Source organism: Pipra filicauda, unplaced genomic scaffold, assembly GCF_003945595.2.
Source record: "Pipra filicauda isolate LSUMZ 115617 unplaced genomic scaffold, ASM394559v2 scaffold448_size536912_pilon, whole genome shotgun sequence".
In the NCBI taxonomy this organism is placed as follows: domain Eukaryota; kingdom Metazoa; phylum Chordata; class Aves; order Passeriformes; family Pipridae; genus Pipra; species Pipra filicauda.
In genome coordinates this window covers 314,172-329,612 of record NW_024104585.1, presented here as the reverse complement: position 1 = coordinate 329,612, position 15,441 = coordinate 314,172, and the positions used below count along the sequence as shown (strand labels likewise).

At 37.9% G+C, this 15,441-nt stretch overlaps 1 protein-coding gene across 2 annotated transcripts in view; it reads right to left on the bottom strand.

Annotated features, from left to right (window-relative positions):
* CRIM1 (cysteine rich transmembrane BMP regulator 1) overlaps positions 1-15,441 on the bottom strand; it is a 170,933-nt gene that overhangs the window by 132,173 nt on the left and 23,319 nt on the right. Inside the window, exon 1 of one of the 2 annotated variants that reach the window (XM_039385889.1) lies at positions 4,330-5,990. The exons of the other annotated variant lie outside the window; for it this stretch is intronic. The gene's annotated coding sequence lies outside the window, so the exon portion shown is untranslated. Of the gene's footprint in view, positions 1-4,329; positions 5,991-15,441 lie in introns of those variants that run through there. 2 annotated transcript variants of the gene reach the window in all.

Sequence of the window (15,441 nt, the reverse complement as noted above, 5' to 3'; positions counted from 1 at the left end):
CACAAAGTAAAATTGGCTCAGATAAGATCCCAACTAATGTGAAAAAATTAAGGGAAAGGAGTCTTTTCTTTACAGATTGCCAAGGAGTATTCCTGGTGGGTATACTCACAGGGGTAACTCAAAATGTTAGCCTGAAAAGTGGGCCCATGGCAATCTCATGAGGTTCAACAAGGCCAAGTGCAAAGTGCTGCACCTGGGTTGGGGCAATGTCCAGTATCAACACAGGCTGAGGGATGAACAGACAAAGAACAGCCCTTCTGAGAAGGACTTGGGAGTGCTGGTGGATGAGAGGCTGGACATGAACTGGCAACGTGCACTGGCAGCCCAGAAAGCCAAATGTGTCCTGGGCTACATCAAAAGCAGTGTGGCCAGCAGGTTGAGGGAGGGGATTCTGCCCTTCTACTCTGCTCTTGTGAGACCCCCATCTCGAGTACTACATCTAGCTCTGGAGTCAACACAGGAAGGACACTGGCCTGTTAAAGGGAGTCCAGAGGAGGGCAAAAAAGATGATCAGAGGGATGGAGCACCTCTCCTATTAGAAAAGGTTGAAAGAATTTGGTTTAATCTGGAAAATAGAAGGCCTCAGAGTGACCTAATCACAGCCTGCCAGCACCCAAATGGCATCTACAAGAAAGATGGAGACAGACTACAAGGGCATGTAGTGACAGGACAAGGTGGAATGGCTTTAAATTGCAAGTAGGTTTAGATTAGATATTGACAAAAAATTATTTACTGTGAGGGAGGTGAGGCACTAGAACAGGTTGCCCAGAGGAGCTGTGATGCCCCATCCCTGGAAGAGTTCAATGGCAGGTTGAATGGGACTTTGTGCAATGTGGCCTAGTGGAAGGTGTCTCTGCCCATTACAGGGGGGTTGGAACTAGATGGTCTGAAGATCCCTTCCAATACAAACCATTCTATGATTCTACGAAAATCTTACAGTTTCGTTTCTCTGCAAAAATGGAAACAGATGTCTAAATTTTGGGCATCTGTATTTTTCAGACAGCGCTTAAAAAACCCACAACCAACATTACAGTAACACCTTTACCAGCAAAATACAAGCAGAAAAAACATGGCAAAGGAAAATTAGGAAGTATGTTAAATTGAGAATGAAACAAGTATTTAGCTTATGTAACACCAGAATAAACACAGAAGCACATCCTATCTTCCTGTCATTCAAACACATCCAACATCCCTATAGAAAATGGAGAACCTTTACATGTGAAATGTAAAGATGTAAGAGGAGTTAAAGGTTCCCAGTTTGAAGTCAGAAGCTGAATACCTTCAAAACTTCAAAGCTGAATAAAACATTTCTCACTAAGCATGAAACCCAGCTGCTTAAAAAAAAAAAATACTCCAGGGCACTAAAGATTTAACCCATATTATGCGTTCACAAATCTTGACACAGTAGGTACTATAGGCGAAACACTGAAGAAATGCACAAAACACCTTCAGGCAAACCAGATGCTAACCTTCAGGCTAACCAATGCTTCTAACAGTTGCTTGAAGTGTTAGTCCATTCCTGGTTCATCCCCCCCCACCCCTCCACCAATATAAAATTATTTACAATAACTGAATGAGCATTTCTTCACACGTTTGTGTCGGCCTAGAAAAACAAGCTTGTAAGTGGGCAATACTGTGGTTTTTCACCCTGACAGACTGCACCTTGCCACTACACAGTATCTTATTGAATGTTCTCTGAACACATTTGTAAACCATTGGGTTGCCAAAAGCCCTTCAACAGGTATTTAACACTACAATGACTTTTTAGGATGGCAGTATCATTTGCTTCTGTTAGATGTCATGTTTCTGTCAAAATCAAAATCAAAGAGAGCCCTTAAATTCCAAGTCCACAGCTGACCTTTCTGCCTCAGAGAATTAATACTCTTCACTTTGCTCAATTGTATCTTCTGTACTTCCCCGTCAGTGATTCATCTCATATCCAGTAAGACAGTTTTCCTTAAGAAGAGTGACACTCCTCCATTCACAGTGACAGGCATTCTTCTCAACTACTCTCAAGCAGCACAAGCATCTTGCAGCCTTTCTCAGTACAGAGCTAGGATCTTATTTCGTGATTGCCTTCTTCACTTTCTCCCTTTTTTTCCTCAAAGTTGCACATAATTTACACATTTTCTCAGTTATCTTCTTCAGTTATGCTGTTAACACCTCTTTTGTTACCTACATTCCTAGACCTTCTTGTGTACCACACCAATTACCACGACACCTCAACCTTTCTTCTTTGATGCTCACCCAGACCTTAAGTTGTCAACTTTATCATTTATTTAGTTTCTTTCTTCTGTTTTCATATCTAAAGCATCCAATTCCTGGTCATATCACTGCCTGTTTCTTTCCTTATTAAAGTTCCCATCAACAAAAATTCCTGCATTTCTTACTCTAACCCATTTCAGTTTCCAGTCCCTTTGCACAACCTTAAAGCACATACACACATTGACATTTGTCCACTATCACTCTTCATCTTGAAGATGGGCATTTCTGAACAGAAACTTTTCATAAAAGTGAACTTTTGTGAAGTAGCATTTGCCTCTCAATATTCAAACAGGAGGTTTTAAGTTTTCTGTTCATTGAATTTTTCTGTCTCATAGCTGAATCTAACTAGAGTGATGGAAGCCCTTTAGAGCCTTAAACTCCAAAATACTACCATGAGATAGTATGGCATTTACTTCAGTCCTTACTGGAGTTAACAGATGTTTCCATCAATGTTTAACAAAACAATTGTCTGAGAAAGTCTGTTTGCTTCTTAAGATTCACTTCGTAACTATAACTATAGTTATATAACTATTAACTATATCAGTAATTATAACATGGAAAAGCTTTACCAGGGATGACAGCACCAGAAAAGACTGAACTGAGTAAAATGCTATTGAGGATGTTCAATAGCTGTGCAGAAGAGGGGACAACTAGTATTTCAGAAAGTATTATTGCTTTTGTTAATGCAAGCGAAGTCGATAAGATAAGTAAGCAGTGATTTGCTTAAAATACAGCGACTTGAGCCATGAAGAACCATATTTGAAAACACTGAAAGGAAAATAATTATTCCAGCCTCCATTGATGGAAAGCCTACTACATGCAGCTTCCTCAAAAAACGGAAAGAAAAAAATTAAAGTGCACAAAAATTCTATGTCTCACTGGGATCCGATCATTAGAGGTCTAAGCGTAACTTGCACAAAACTTTTCAGTCAATGAAATTAACATCTAAAACCAGAAACTATTTAGAAGAATAGATCTGAAGACCTCTGGAGTCAACAGAATGAAAAAGCATATTAGGAACTTTGCAGGTAGGAGGTAGGGGGAAGGCAGGAAGCATTAAGTCAGAGCAAACAAAACCCAAAGCATTGGAAAATGCTTGTGCAAATGTTTCTAGGAAAAAACCCCATGGAAAGTTTCTCTATAAGAAGTTACAAAAATCTATTTTACTACTGAAGGGTTCTCTTGGGCTTACAAAAAAAAAAAAAAAAAAAGAAAAAATATATTTTCAATTTAGAGCAGCAGTGCTGTATAAAGCAAACATAATGAGAGTAGAAATCAAGGATGGATAATAATAGTCATATTTTAAATTTCCACTTCCAATGATACCAAGGACACAAACATGCTATCTAAACCATGTTAACATTACCTTGTCTTAACAAGTCAGCATTTATGAGCTAATCTGTAACAAGAAATGACAGGGTGCTCACTCTGTCCCAAATGCAAATTCCAGCTAAATTTATGAATTTTAATTTGCACTTGCACTAAGCTAAGCATGTGGACAAGAGCAGTTACAATTTAATTCGCTGAACACTGACCTAGCTCTTATCAGATCACGTATTCCCACATCTTAGAGAGACAAAGTAAATCTGATTACAAAAGGATTCAAAATGGTTTGAGTGTAACAAACACTCAACATTGTTAGCAAATAATCAGCAAGCTTTAAGTGCAGATCTAAGACACTTTCATACATGCTTCCAGGGATACTTCAGGAAACAATTCCCTCCTCCACCAAAATATTAATGCTTTAAGATCATATGTAAATAAGTAGAACTGCTGCTGAGAAATATTCTTACTGTGAAAGGAATAGGAAAATATACTGTAAGGAAGAAAGCCAGTCAAGAAAGGCAGCAGTCTAGGGAAAGTAATTTCTTGTATTATCTGAAAGAAATGGACAATTGTAGATCCAAGACAAGAGATGTGTTAAAGACAGGATGATTACCTTAGCATCATTCAGCTTGAAAAGAAAACACACATTTTCATCTAAACAATGTAGTCCTATTACAGGACTGCTAAAATTAAAAGATCATAGACAATTTTTTTCCCCAGTTCATTTAGTACACTTACCAGCATTTGCTGTATAGACAATTTCACTGATGAGTCAGCTGTACTTCCTCTCTAAAGTGCTTTGAGGGGAGCTCAAGTGCATCCTCTTCCTCAATCTTTGAAGTGTTTACCTGTACCACCAGCTTTGAAAGTAAAAGGCAACAGGCAGGCAATGCAGAGACAGGAATGAGGCTGAGTACAATAGTATATTACTCCAAAAATATTTTAGTGTTGCTTTTCAACCCTTTCAGGGACAAACAGTCTTTTTTTTTTTTAACTGAGACTTTAGATACTATTTAAAAGATACTATTTAAAATTGACATTTTAGAATTCAGTCAGTAATATATCAGTTGACAAGATTAAAAGAACAGATAATATGAAATCATATACATTATATACACAAGTACATAACCAAACAGGATTCTTAGTAAATAAAATCATTGGTGTGCTATAACAAAAAACAATTTGAAAACTCCCAATATTAAATGAAACAGAATCAATTTTGGGTACTAAGAACTAATGGGAGCACATTGTAATAGGAATGTTGATGAATGTGAAATTACAAAAAATAATTATGTCTGTACAAACACAGAGTAAAAAGATTTTTAACAGTGGTGGAAATACTACAGATGAGTACTAAGACTGGCAAAGATTTGTCTACATGTGTGAGGGAAGGAAGGAGGGGAACTATTTAATGGACAAATATCGAGATTTATTCAACATTTACATCAAATATTTTATATTCCAAAAGTGACGAGAAAAGCTAATGTACTCTGCAGTCTTCACAGTTACTAATAAAGTTATTTTCCAAATCCAAAAATTAAATCTTTAGGATTAAATATTTGACATATGATTTAAAAAAAATTAGCAAGGAGTCAATTTTGAATGTGCATGGTTTTTATTACTCATCTTCATGTTAAAAGGACAAGTATGCTGCAAAAACATGAGAACACAACTGTTTCTGAGCTGAAGACTGCAACTAAGGAAATTTCCACCATATTTAAAGGTTAGGAAGCTCTCCAAGCACATGGTTTCATGGTATTTGTTATAGGTCTGTTGACCTAGGAAAAGTAACCTGTTTCTTATATAATCTGGAACTTAAAGAGAATTAAAGAAATTGACTTTTTCTTTTTTAAATTAAATCTAAGCGGTAGACAGGCAGGCTGCATAGTACTAGAGAATCTAAACATGACTATGCAAGAGCAAAACATTGCGAGTTAACACAGTTAAAATCCAGGAATGAACACAGTTTAGACTTCATCTCTTTTCTATAAGGAAGAGATTGAAAGAAGGTAGTGGTTGTGGTTTCTCCTACTTTCTTCAAATGTTAGAGGGGTTTTTTTTGTTTTGGGATATTTGGGGATTTTTTCTTTTTTTTTTTTTTGTAGTTAAATATAATTCTCAAATTTTCACTACTAACACCTAAAATCACATTTAAGATTTTTTTTCCCTTGATCACAAAAGTGTAGAAATGAAAGTATTATAAGCAGCAATAAAACCTTATCCTGTACTTCCATATGCAATTAGCAAGGAAGAATTTCAGTATAATATCACAGTGGGAATATTTCAGTTTCTGGAAGAATACAGCACAGAACAAAGCAGATGTCTTGACTAGAAGAGAAAGGATTTTATTATTGATAACAATGAACTCCCTAAAATATCAACCTTAGAGGTGAATTACGGGAAATGTAAGAATATAAAGCTCCCTCAACCTGAGAAAAAGTCAAAACAAATGTAAGTATGTAAAAGAAAGTGACTACAGGTAGAAAACTGTAATAGATAAAATGAACACAAACACTAGGGGAGATTGAGTTACCATCATGTTTGACTAAAGAAGAAGTTTACGAATCAACTACTTACAATGTAACATGGATTACAACAACTCATATTTGCTTCAACAGAAGCATCCGTAGTGAAGACTACAATGCACCAACATAATAATTTCCAGTGAACATTCACTCATGATTCAGGACCTGTTTTCCAGGCAAAAAGGCTGGAAATACGGCAAGACAAAAATTCAGTATCCTCTGCAGAGAAGTTTCAAACCTCTGTGCATCAAAAACCCAAAATCCGTCATTATGAATGTCTAGAAAGCAGGTCAGGAACAGGGGTTTTTTTATACTTATCCCTCTTCCCAATTTTTAAATTCTTGATCCATCATTATTTTCTCAATACTCTTCCATCTTTTTAACTGTTACTTCAAGTTCTATAGATTAAGAATCAAAAACTGAAATGCATTTGAATTCCTATGTGTCCAAGACCTGTAGTGAGAGTAGGTAAGTTGACTCAGACAATGGTCATCTTTCCTTCCAACTCCTATACAACATTCACTGCAGAACAGTAAGAATTGTAAATATCTTAGAGATCTTCTAAAGCCACAGACAGTGGAAATCTCAATGTCATAATTTTTGGACATTAAGAACCACAGTCCCTTTATGAACTTTTAAACAATAGAGAGAAATCTGTATGACCTGACTAAAAAAGAGATACTTCATTTTTTTTCACAGAGAAGACATCTGTACATTTAACATTCCTTTTTCCAAGTCTTAACAGGGTGGGGAAGTGAGGGCAACAACCACTTATTACATGTGAAAGAAATTCTATCATCACTTTCTGGAAAGGAGGTCACCACCTTCATATGCACATGAAGAGTGTCTCAAAACATTTGGAAGGTATGGTTTTTGCTTGGCTCACTTGTTCTTGCACAGTTCTTTGTATCAGCTGCAGCCCCAGTACCGCAGAATGAGATGAGTGAGAAATGTCTGTCAGTAGTTTCTGCAGATGCTTACATCCAGTAACTGCAGCCTGTTCTTTGTCTCCCTCCCTGGCCAAACAGAGCATGGCAGGGCCACAGGAGGAAGAGCCACAGTACAGCTCTTGAGGACACTGTGACCCCTAGGATCCATCAGAACTTTGAGAGCTTCAAAAAGTCAAGCTGAGAAAACACTTCTCTGCAAGAGGTACGATTCAAGTTATGACAAACTGGCACTTACAGTGTTAGTGATAAAGCTCTAAATACACAGCACTAACTCTTACAGTTACCTCCTCAAAAACTAACTGAAAGTGATGCTGGGTTTGATGAGGGGGTTTTATTCCAAAGAAAATTCCCTTTTAAGGGACTTACCTTCTCCAGTGTCAACGAATCCGCAGGCTCAAGACTGATGGAAGCCAGGGACTGCAGAGCTGATAGACTTAATCCACCTGCTAAAAAGGATCATGCTGGAGCTGGTAAGAACCACTGGCTGCACAGTCCAAATCTAATTCACTTAATCCAGCGTGATGTCCCTAGAGAACTTTACTGCCTAGTTTCTTGGCCAGGCAGAGTCACAGCACTACTCTGAAACCAACAGCCCAGGGTCACTGAGGTCCTAAGGGGCCCAATACACAGCAGACCAATGCATCTCTCCCCAGGCACACTCTCATAAATAAGCAGAAAAAGAATATCTCACATCAAGTTATATTGTAGAATTAAAACACTTGCACCCCACTCAGCATTTATGCCTACTGTGAAACAGAAAAGAACTGCAAGGATGAAAATAAATTTCTTCACACAGAAGTTGGCAGAAGACTCATTTGAACCCCAGCCACAATCAGTTCATACAAACCACCACTGTCAGTCTTCTCTGCATCTTGTTTCAGAAAGACTAAAGGATCATCACCATCATTTCAGGAACTTCTAAATAAAGCTCACTGCACCCATACAGCCTCAGTACAATCTTGATCATCGGGACAAAACAGTGTTCTAAAGCCAAGCCTCTTTTTGTGCAAGTACATCACCCAATCTCAGAGGCAGACATCGAAGTGTTTCATATACTCTAAAACAAGGTCTAATATAACCCAAGGCTGATGGGTTATACAAGATATTTTCCCTCATGGTGGATTTCCAGCTCCTCTCAGACAAAAACCGATCAGGACCCCATGTAAGACCTCTGCCACAAAGGGGAACATCCCTTCAGTATTAATCATCAACTCAGCAACAGGACAGAAATACACCTTTATCTCTAATAGTGTTGTTCTTAAAGCACACTCCACAGCTATCTTTTGAATTTTGGTATTTTCAGTGTTTCCACATGCCCACTGCATTTTATTTTTTTTTTAAGTAACCCCCTTCACCAACACTGAACTCTTCAGCATCTTAAGTCTGCCAAAGCTTGCTTAAAAAGTTTATTTTCTATCTCACTGCAATAGCTTCGTCAGAAATCACTATCACTTCTAAACTGTCAACAAAATTGGGATGTTACACCCAGGCATCTCTGCTCATCTACTCAGTACAAACTTGCTTCCATTACCAGTTTAGTATGCTAGGCGTACACTGTCTGAAATGACAGTAGTAAGATCACCAGGCATCACACAAATCTCACGTGTTGGAGCTCTCAAGTTGCCACAGTCCAACTATCAGCTATTTTCAATACAGCACAGGAAAGCACAGTCAACAAATTTCTTTCTGAAAGGAAGATTGCTTTCCATGTACAATTTTTAAATAAATTGTCAAGTTCTAGTTAAAATTATAAAAAAATAAACTTACAAAAACCAACCTCAAACTTTTGAGAAATATCATCTTCAAAATACTGTATGACGTTAGAAAAGAATAACTTGAGGTGAGGAACTGAAAGCATATTATGAATAAATACTCACAGCTTTTACACTACAAATAAAGCCCGTTGAATGATCTCTGTGGTATTGGTTTGTAGGTAGCAATTGAACTGAGCTAATGACATGAACAGGATACAAAAGAGAAACTTTACACATAATTCTGAACACCAAGATGCTTCAGGTATTTCTGTCAGCATTGTGTGTTTTTAAAAATACATTTCAATTAAAAACAGATGATTTTTTTTGCTATTTGGGGTTGTTATTTCAACTTACCTTTCTATGATAAACAAACCTAGAGCCAAAGTAGCACCTTCCTGAAAACTACTCTATTTTTTGGCTGAACTTCTTTCCTTCACAGTACTTTCTTCAATGTTCCCATACACATTTCATAAAGACTATTCAGTCAAACACTAGTGATTTTAAAGGAACAGTAAAGACAAACTAGCTTTAGACACATGTATCAATACAGAGCTTTTCAAGCAAGGCCCTGCTTCCTGTATCTGACAGCCTAAAATCTCTTAAAAAAAAAAAAAAAGGAACAAAATACACAAAACCACCAAACATAAAATCAAAACCAAAACAACCCTGTCCAGGTTAGAATGAGAGTTACATCTACCACCATCAAGAGCACAAGTTTTCAAACATCCCTATTGTATCCCTAAAGTGGTACTGCAGAGCTTGACAGTGGCTGCAACAGCACTTGCATTTCCTGATCAGCTGTTCAGAGCAGATCCACAGAGGATGAAGGAAGGAATGAGCTGAGCTGTTCATGAGTTGTGGGCATGCCCAGGAAGATCATCAGAGGAAAGGACTGATTTGATGCAGGGTAGCTGGGGAAGAGATAGTTAGGAGTAGGTATAGTACATGTACTAGAAAGGTGAAGGAATAAGAAGGCTGTGCTGACTGTAGCAGTAAAAGAAAATTGCATGTGAACTTCTATTTGGACTTGCTGGGAAATAAGAGACTTGTACAATTCACCCAAGACACTACATTCAAAAGGTCATTCTCATTCCTGTGATTATTTCAGAAGAGCAAAATAAAGTTATAAACTAATCGATATTTACACAAGAAATGGAATAAGCTGGTATCCCTTCATATTTCTTTATAGGTGATCAGAAATAGCTGTATTCAACTGCCCTCATGCAGCATAGCATCAACTGTATACAAAATTCAGAGTAGGTATCACATTCTGTTAAGTGATTCTAACACCCTTTGAAAACCCTAATCAAGCTGCTTTGAAATCTGAGTTTTAATACTCCAAATGGAAATATCTAGATGTTTCTACAATCCAGCACCTAAAGAAACAAACCCATACTGCTTTTAGATTCATCATTCAGTATTTATCAGTCATTACTAAGCATCCACTTGGAGGTCTTCACTAAAAGAGATGGCATACTTATGAAGTAGATCACAAGGATGTCGACGTCTCCTGCCTTGGTCACACTGTATGCCCTAATGCAAGATGAGGGCTGAACCCCAGCTAATACAACACGCAAACATATATAATAATTGCAGAATTTGTCATGTCCCCACACCCACAACCTACATAGCCCACTACTAGTAAATATAGACAGGCAATGACCCTATTCTTGGACTGTTCTCAGCCACCACACCCCAGTTGCTCTGTAAATCAAAACAGCAATAAGATGAAGCTAAAATAATCTCCCACACTGAGTGGATGACAAGCACATTGCAATCAAAGACTAGTTCTGAGAAGAGGAACTTTATTAAAGATAATCATTAACTGGTATTCTTCAGATGAATTTGTTTCTAACTGGTAGCTATTCAACTGCAAGCATCTCACCAACAGAAACAAGTCATTTCAAAACACTAAGCTTCCAACACTTAAAAATCATACCTTCTACCATAGGTTAAACCATTCACTATCTCCATGCTCCTACCAATTTATTCCTTACAATGCATCACTCTTAAACATCACTTTGCTGTCTCCTGATTTCTCATGTATTAACAACAAAACCAAGAAACAGGGAAAGAAGAGTTATATGTTGACACCTAAACAAAGCTAAGCATAAGCAACTACTTTGAGTAACAGGCTTTTCAGAAAGAGTAGTAGTCTGAACAAGAAAGGAGTATATTGCAGACCCTCGATGTTTCCCACACCAGCCAATACGAGCCCAATTACAATAGCATGTAAGCATTCCACTATAGCTGAAAAGTATTTTCAATATACTCAGATGGAAAATCAAGACACAGAAAGAAATCTACAGAATAGATGCAGGAGTTCTGCCACCTAGTGGCATCCAGAGCCTCAAATTACTGTATCTACCATATTATTATCTTTTTTTTTTTTTAACTGGAAGCATTTGACAGCACAGAACAGATTAGAGAACACATAGTTTCACTACCACTGAAATGACTAAGCCTGGTTCCTTGTGTCTTCATTTCAGAATTGTATTCTGTAGCACTCAAGATGATGAGAGTTTCAACTGAAGCTTTTCTAGCTGTTCAAGTTGTCATAGTATACTTCTCTTCATCAGTCCTCCAGCTCTCACAGATTCTCTGCTGCCTAATACTGATGTTGATTGCATGTTGTATAGTCTCTCTCATAGTCACCTGCCCATTTTCAGTAGTTGCAGACTTATATCTTTGAAGTCCTTATCCAATTGTCAAAACTGCTCAAATCTGATAAATCTCAGAAGTAATCGTGAGCAGGAAAGAGGAAAGGCAAGAGACTGAGAGACAAAAGTAGCAGAATGATAAAAGCCTCATTTCTTCACAACATTGTCTGCACTGCAGTTTGTCAATGAAGAATCTTTGCTGGCCCCAACAGCTTAAGGGATTCCCCTGCCCAGTTCACAGCATGGACACACAGCATGTCATGTCACGGCAACAGGGAGAGGGGACACAGGAACATAAAGGCATGAACTGCTTAAGGCAAGCAGCTAGCAGAAACCCCTCTTTTTGCCAGGCCATAAACTCAAAAGCCCTCTTTTCCACTTGGGATTCAAAGCCAGAAGCACTTTAATGCCTAAACTAGGTCAGTCTTTGTTTACACAAAACACAGATGAGAAAGGAAGTATCAATTCATTCAACTTAGTCAGGATGGGTCAAAACCACTGGACTACAAAGCACAGAGTAGCTCACTGCTCTTTTATTTATTTTTAAGAAAAGAAACCTTATCACAGGCACATTTAGAGAACACACCTCACACAGATATAGCCAGGTAACAAAAACTGTTTTTCATATAAGATAGATGTAATTCCTCTGTGGCAGTATTGACAAAGAAATTTAAAGTGATCTCATATTCTTACTAGGCTATACCTTCACAAATGCTTTAGGTTACAGCTCCCATTTGTCAACTTTTCTAATCCTGGTAAGCCATCAGGACTTCTGGTCTGTATCTACTACAGACACCTTAGTAAATAACGGATAGGTTCAGATATTTTAGTTTCAGTCGAGAAAAACGAAGAAAACCCCACCAAAGAAACAACAATCAAACCCCCACCAACAAAAATAAACAAAAAAGTCCACCAAACTACAAAACAATAAGGACAAAATCCCCAACACATAAGCAAGATCATAAGCATGATACAGTTGTGAGTCTTATCCTTTTGATATTTTTCGTTTGCCTTCTCAATTTTTTTCCTCCAACACCATAGCAATCCCTACACTCCCCAGAAAGTTCCTTAGCTAGGAGGGGAGGAAGAATAAGAAGGAAAAAAAAAAAAAAAAAAAAAAAAGGAAGTTTTGCCACAGGAGGTTCACAGGTGAGCCAATCTGCAGACCTAGCAATGATTCACAGATTTCTGCTGGAGTTTTATGAGAAAGTAAGAGAAAGATTTCAGCAAGTTTCATTTCTTGCTCCATATTCCACAGATCTGAATTTCAATTGTGTACAGTATCAGGCAAGTGAGTACTACCACAGTGATGAAAAGAGGTGCAGATGTGAAACCATGTTTGACCATACAGTGATAGGTTTTGTGGACTGCAGCTGTAAAGACAAACTAGATATCTGCTAGAAAGCAAAGCTCTCTTTCCCTTGTCAACGAGCTAGTAGCTTTCATAGCAATAGTCCCTAGGATTAAGAAGGAAAACAGAGGTTTGCATTAGCAAAGCAATGTTTCACAAATGCAGGACTCTTGAGTAGAAGTCAGACACAGACAGCTTCTGTCTGCAGCCTCCTGAACCAAACCGATGTTGGCTTACAGAAAGTGTAAGGCTTTCTTACAGTGAGCACTCACACTCTGCTCTATGTGTAAGAGAGCTACTCACATTACTGGAACATTACGGTGTCATTCAAAAGTAGTTAGGGATGTGTTATTGTGAAGACACAGCTTTATCTCAGTTTTCAAGTTTCACTTAGTCTCACTTCACATTAGTACTGAAAAGCTCTGCTGAAACTCATCTGCAACCTAAGCAACCTGCAGAATACAGCAGTAAACCACAGCCACTTATACAGGACAATCCTCATAAGGGATTGTTAATTAGCAGTTAACTAGAGTCCTTATTTACCCCTCATTTCAATGGACAGCTTGCTCAAACAGAATGGCAAAGGAGACAGTAAGCTGTTTTCAAGCAGTACTGATGTGTACCATCCCTTTATATAATGCTAGCTCCTGTAGACCTGATTTGGGAATCTCAGTAACATGCTATAGAGTTTTGAAAAAGACTAAGCAAACACACTTTAAAAAAAACCCCAAAATCTTAACGTTATAATAACTTTATGCAGTAATAGAGAGTTCTAAATTCACACAATTTAGGTGTTGATAAAGGCAACAATTTTCTCCCGCACCACAGACTCTTTCATTAGGTGATATATCGTGTTCTGTAAAAGCTCCAGACGTAGCAGCGAACCAGTCAGATCACCCGTTTCTTTACAATGAACAGGGCCCTGCTACCCAGGTACAGCCCTTGAGTCAGGATCCAAGTTCCATCCACCTTCAGTTACTTGTATGCTCTCCCAAAAATCCACTTTCCTCAAACACTTGGCTCTTCTTATTCATGACTTGGCAGCTGCCAGCATCTTGTTCAGGGATAGATCCACTTCAAGGACACTGACAGCATTTAACTTCCAATAGCTCTCCAGCTCTAACAGGTGAGTTCCAGGCTCAAGCCATTTGTCCTCTACCTAGTATGCCTACATTGGAGGACATCAAAGCCCCAGCAGAAGGTATCCAGTTATTGCAAGCTGGAAGCTGAAAGCAGAGGCTTGTACCATGATAAGGACTGGATGCCCAGAGCAATGTCACAGACTAAAGCATAGACTCTAACTCTATGGCTGATATGGCAGTACAATGTGCAAGACTTCTGAAAATCAACAGCATGAAGATTCCTATTTTAGTTTTCTGTCACATGTGATCTACCCAGGTAAGGAATACCCACACTGTCCACAAACTATAACAGGACAATAATATAAAATAAGCCCATTTAAACAAAATTTTACAATCTTGTTTTCTATCCGTCATTCTAGCATGTTATATCAGTCACAAGTTTATTGAACAATTTTTGATATTTGAAGTGGTTTTCTTCAGGAGCGTCCAGATTAGCTTTTTAAAAATATATTATTTGTACTCAAGTTGTAAAATCTTAATACTAGTATTCTATCCTGGCTTCTAAAAATGAACAAGAGTTTAGGAACTTGTGTTCAAAACTCTCCCAAAGCAATTAATACATACTACACAAAGACCCAAAGCAGAAGGATGAAACATGTTGCTTTTGGCATTATTTTGTTCCCCATTCACTTCTGTAAGAAGCCTGAAATGACAACTGAGAAGAAAAGACATCAGACCCACATGTGTAAGTCTGGCAAAAGGGCTGGAAGCCCCAGCTCACATAGCTAGAATGTCAGGAATTTCCTCTGCTGCTGTATATGACTGCACCTCCTAACCAGAGGTCAAAAGTAGATTTGAGTTTCCAGTTTGGGGTTTTAGGGTTTTTTTTATGCTTGTTTGTTTTAAATCAAGAGAGTGTTTTCTTTGTCCTTCTAAAGTTATGTGCTAGTGTCAAACACGTTTAACATTATCAGTGCAGTCATTTATAGAAGTTGCAATTTTGGCACATGTGTCTGACAGGTCATTTCAATTCTAACACCTTAAATTATGTAGATCAGTTTGTCACTGTAACAACAATTTTTACATGTCTCTAAAACATACAAAAGCACCAATTTTCTCTTCCTAACTGAAACTAAGAGTTAATGAAAGCTTTACCTCTTCTGGACAGAAAACACATCTGATTCTAGAAAAGCTATTTAACATACATCATATTAGTTACTTGATGAATGGGAAGGAAGCTTTCTTGGATTTGAACAGCAAGAACTTAAAAAATACTTTGAACACAGAACACTTGAGGGAATCCAGAACAACAGGGGAGAGAACATACGCAAGAATTCAAGAAGGGGTAGAGCTATTTTTCATCAGCACTAAGGCTAAGAAAGCCTTTGGTTGGGTTTTCTTTTGAGAAAGCCATTCAGCTTCAAGGTCAGGCTTCACATACAGAACACCCACTCTCTCCGCAAGTATCTGTACAGATTAATCCTTTATCAGTAACTAAAAATGCAAACACATGCCCAGAAAGTACATA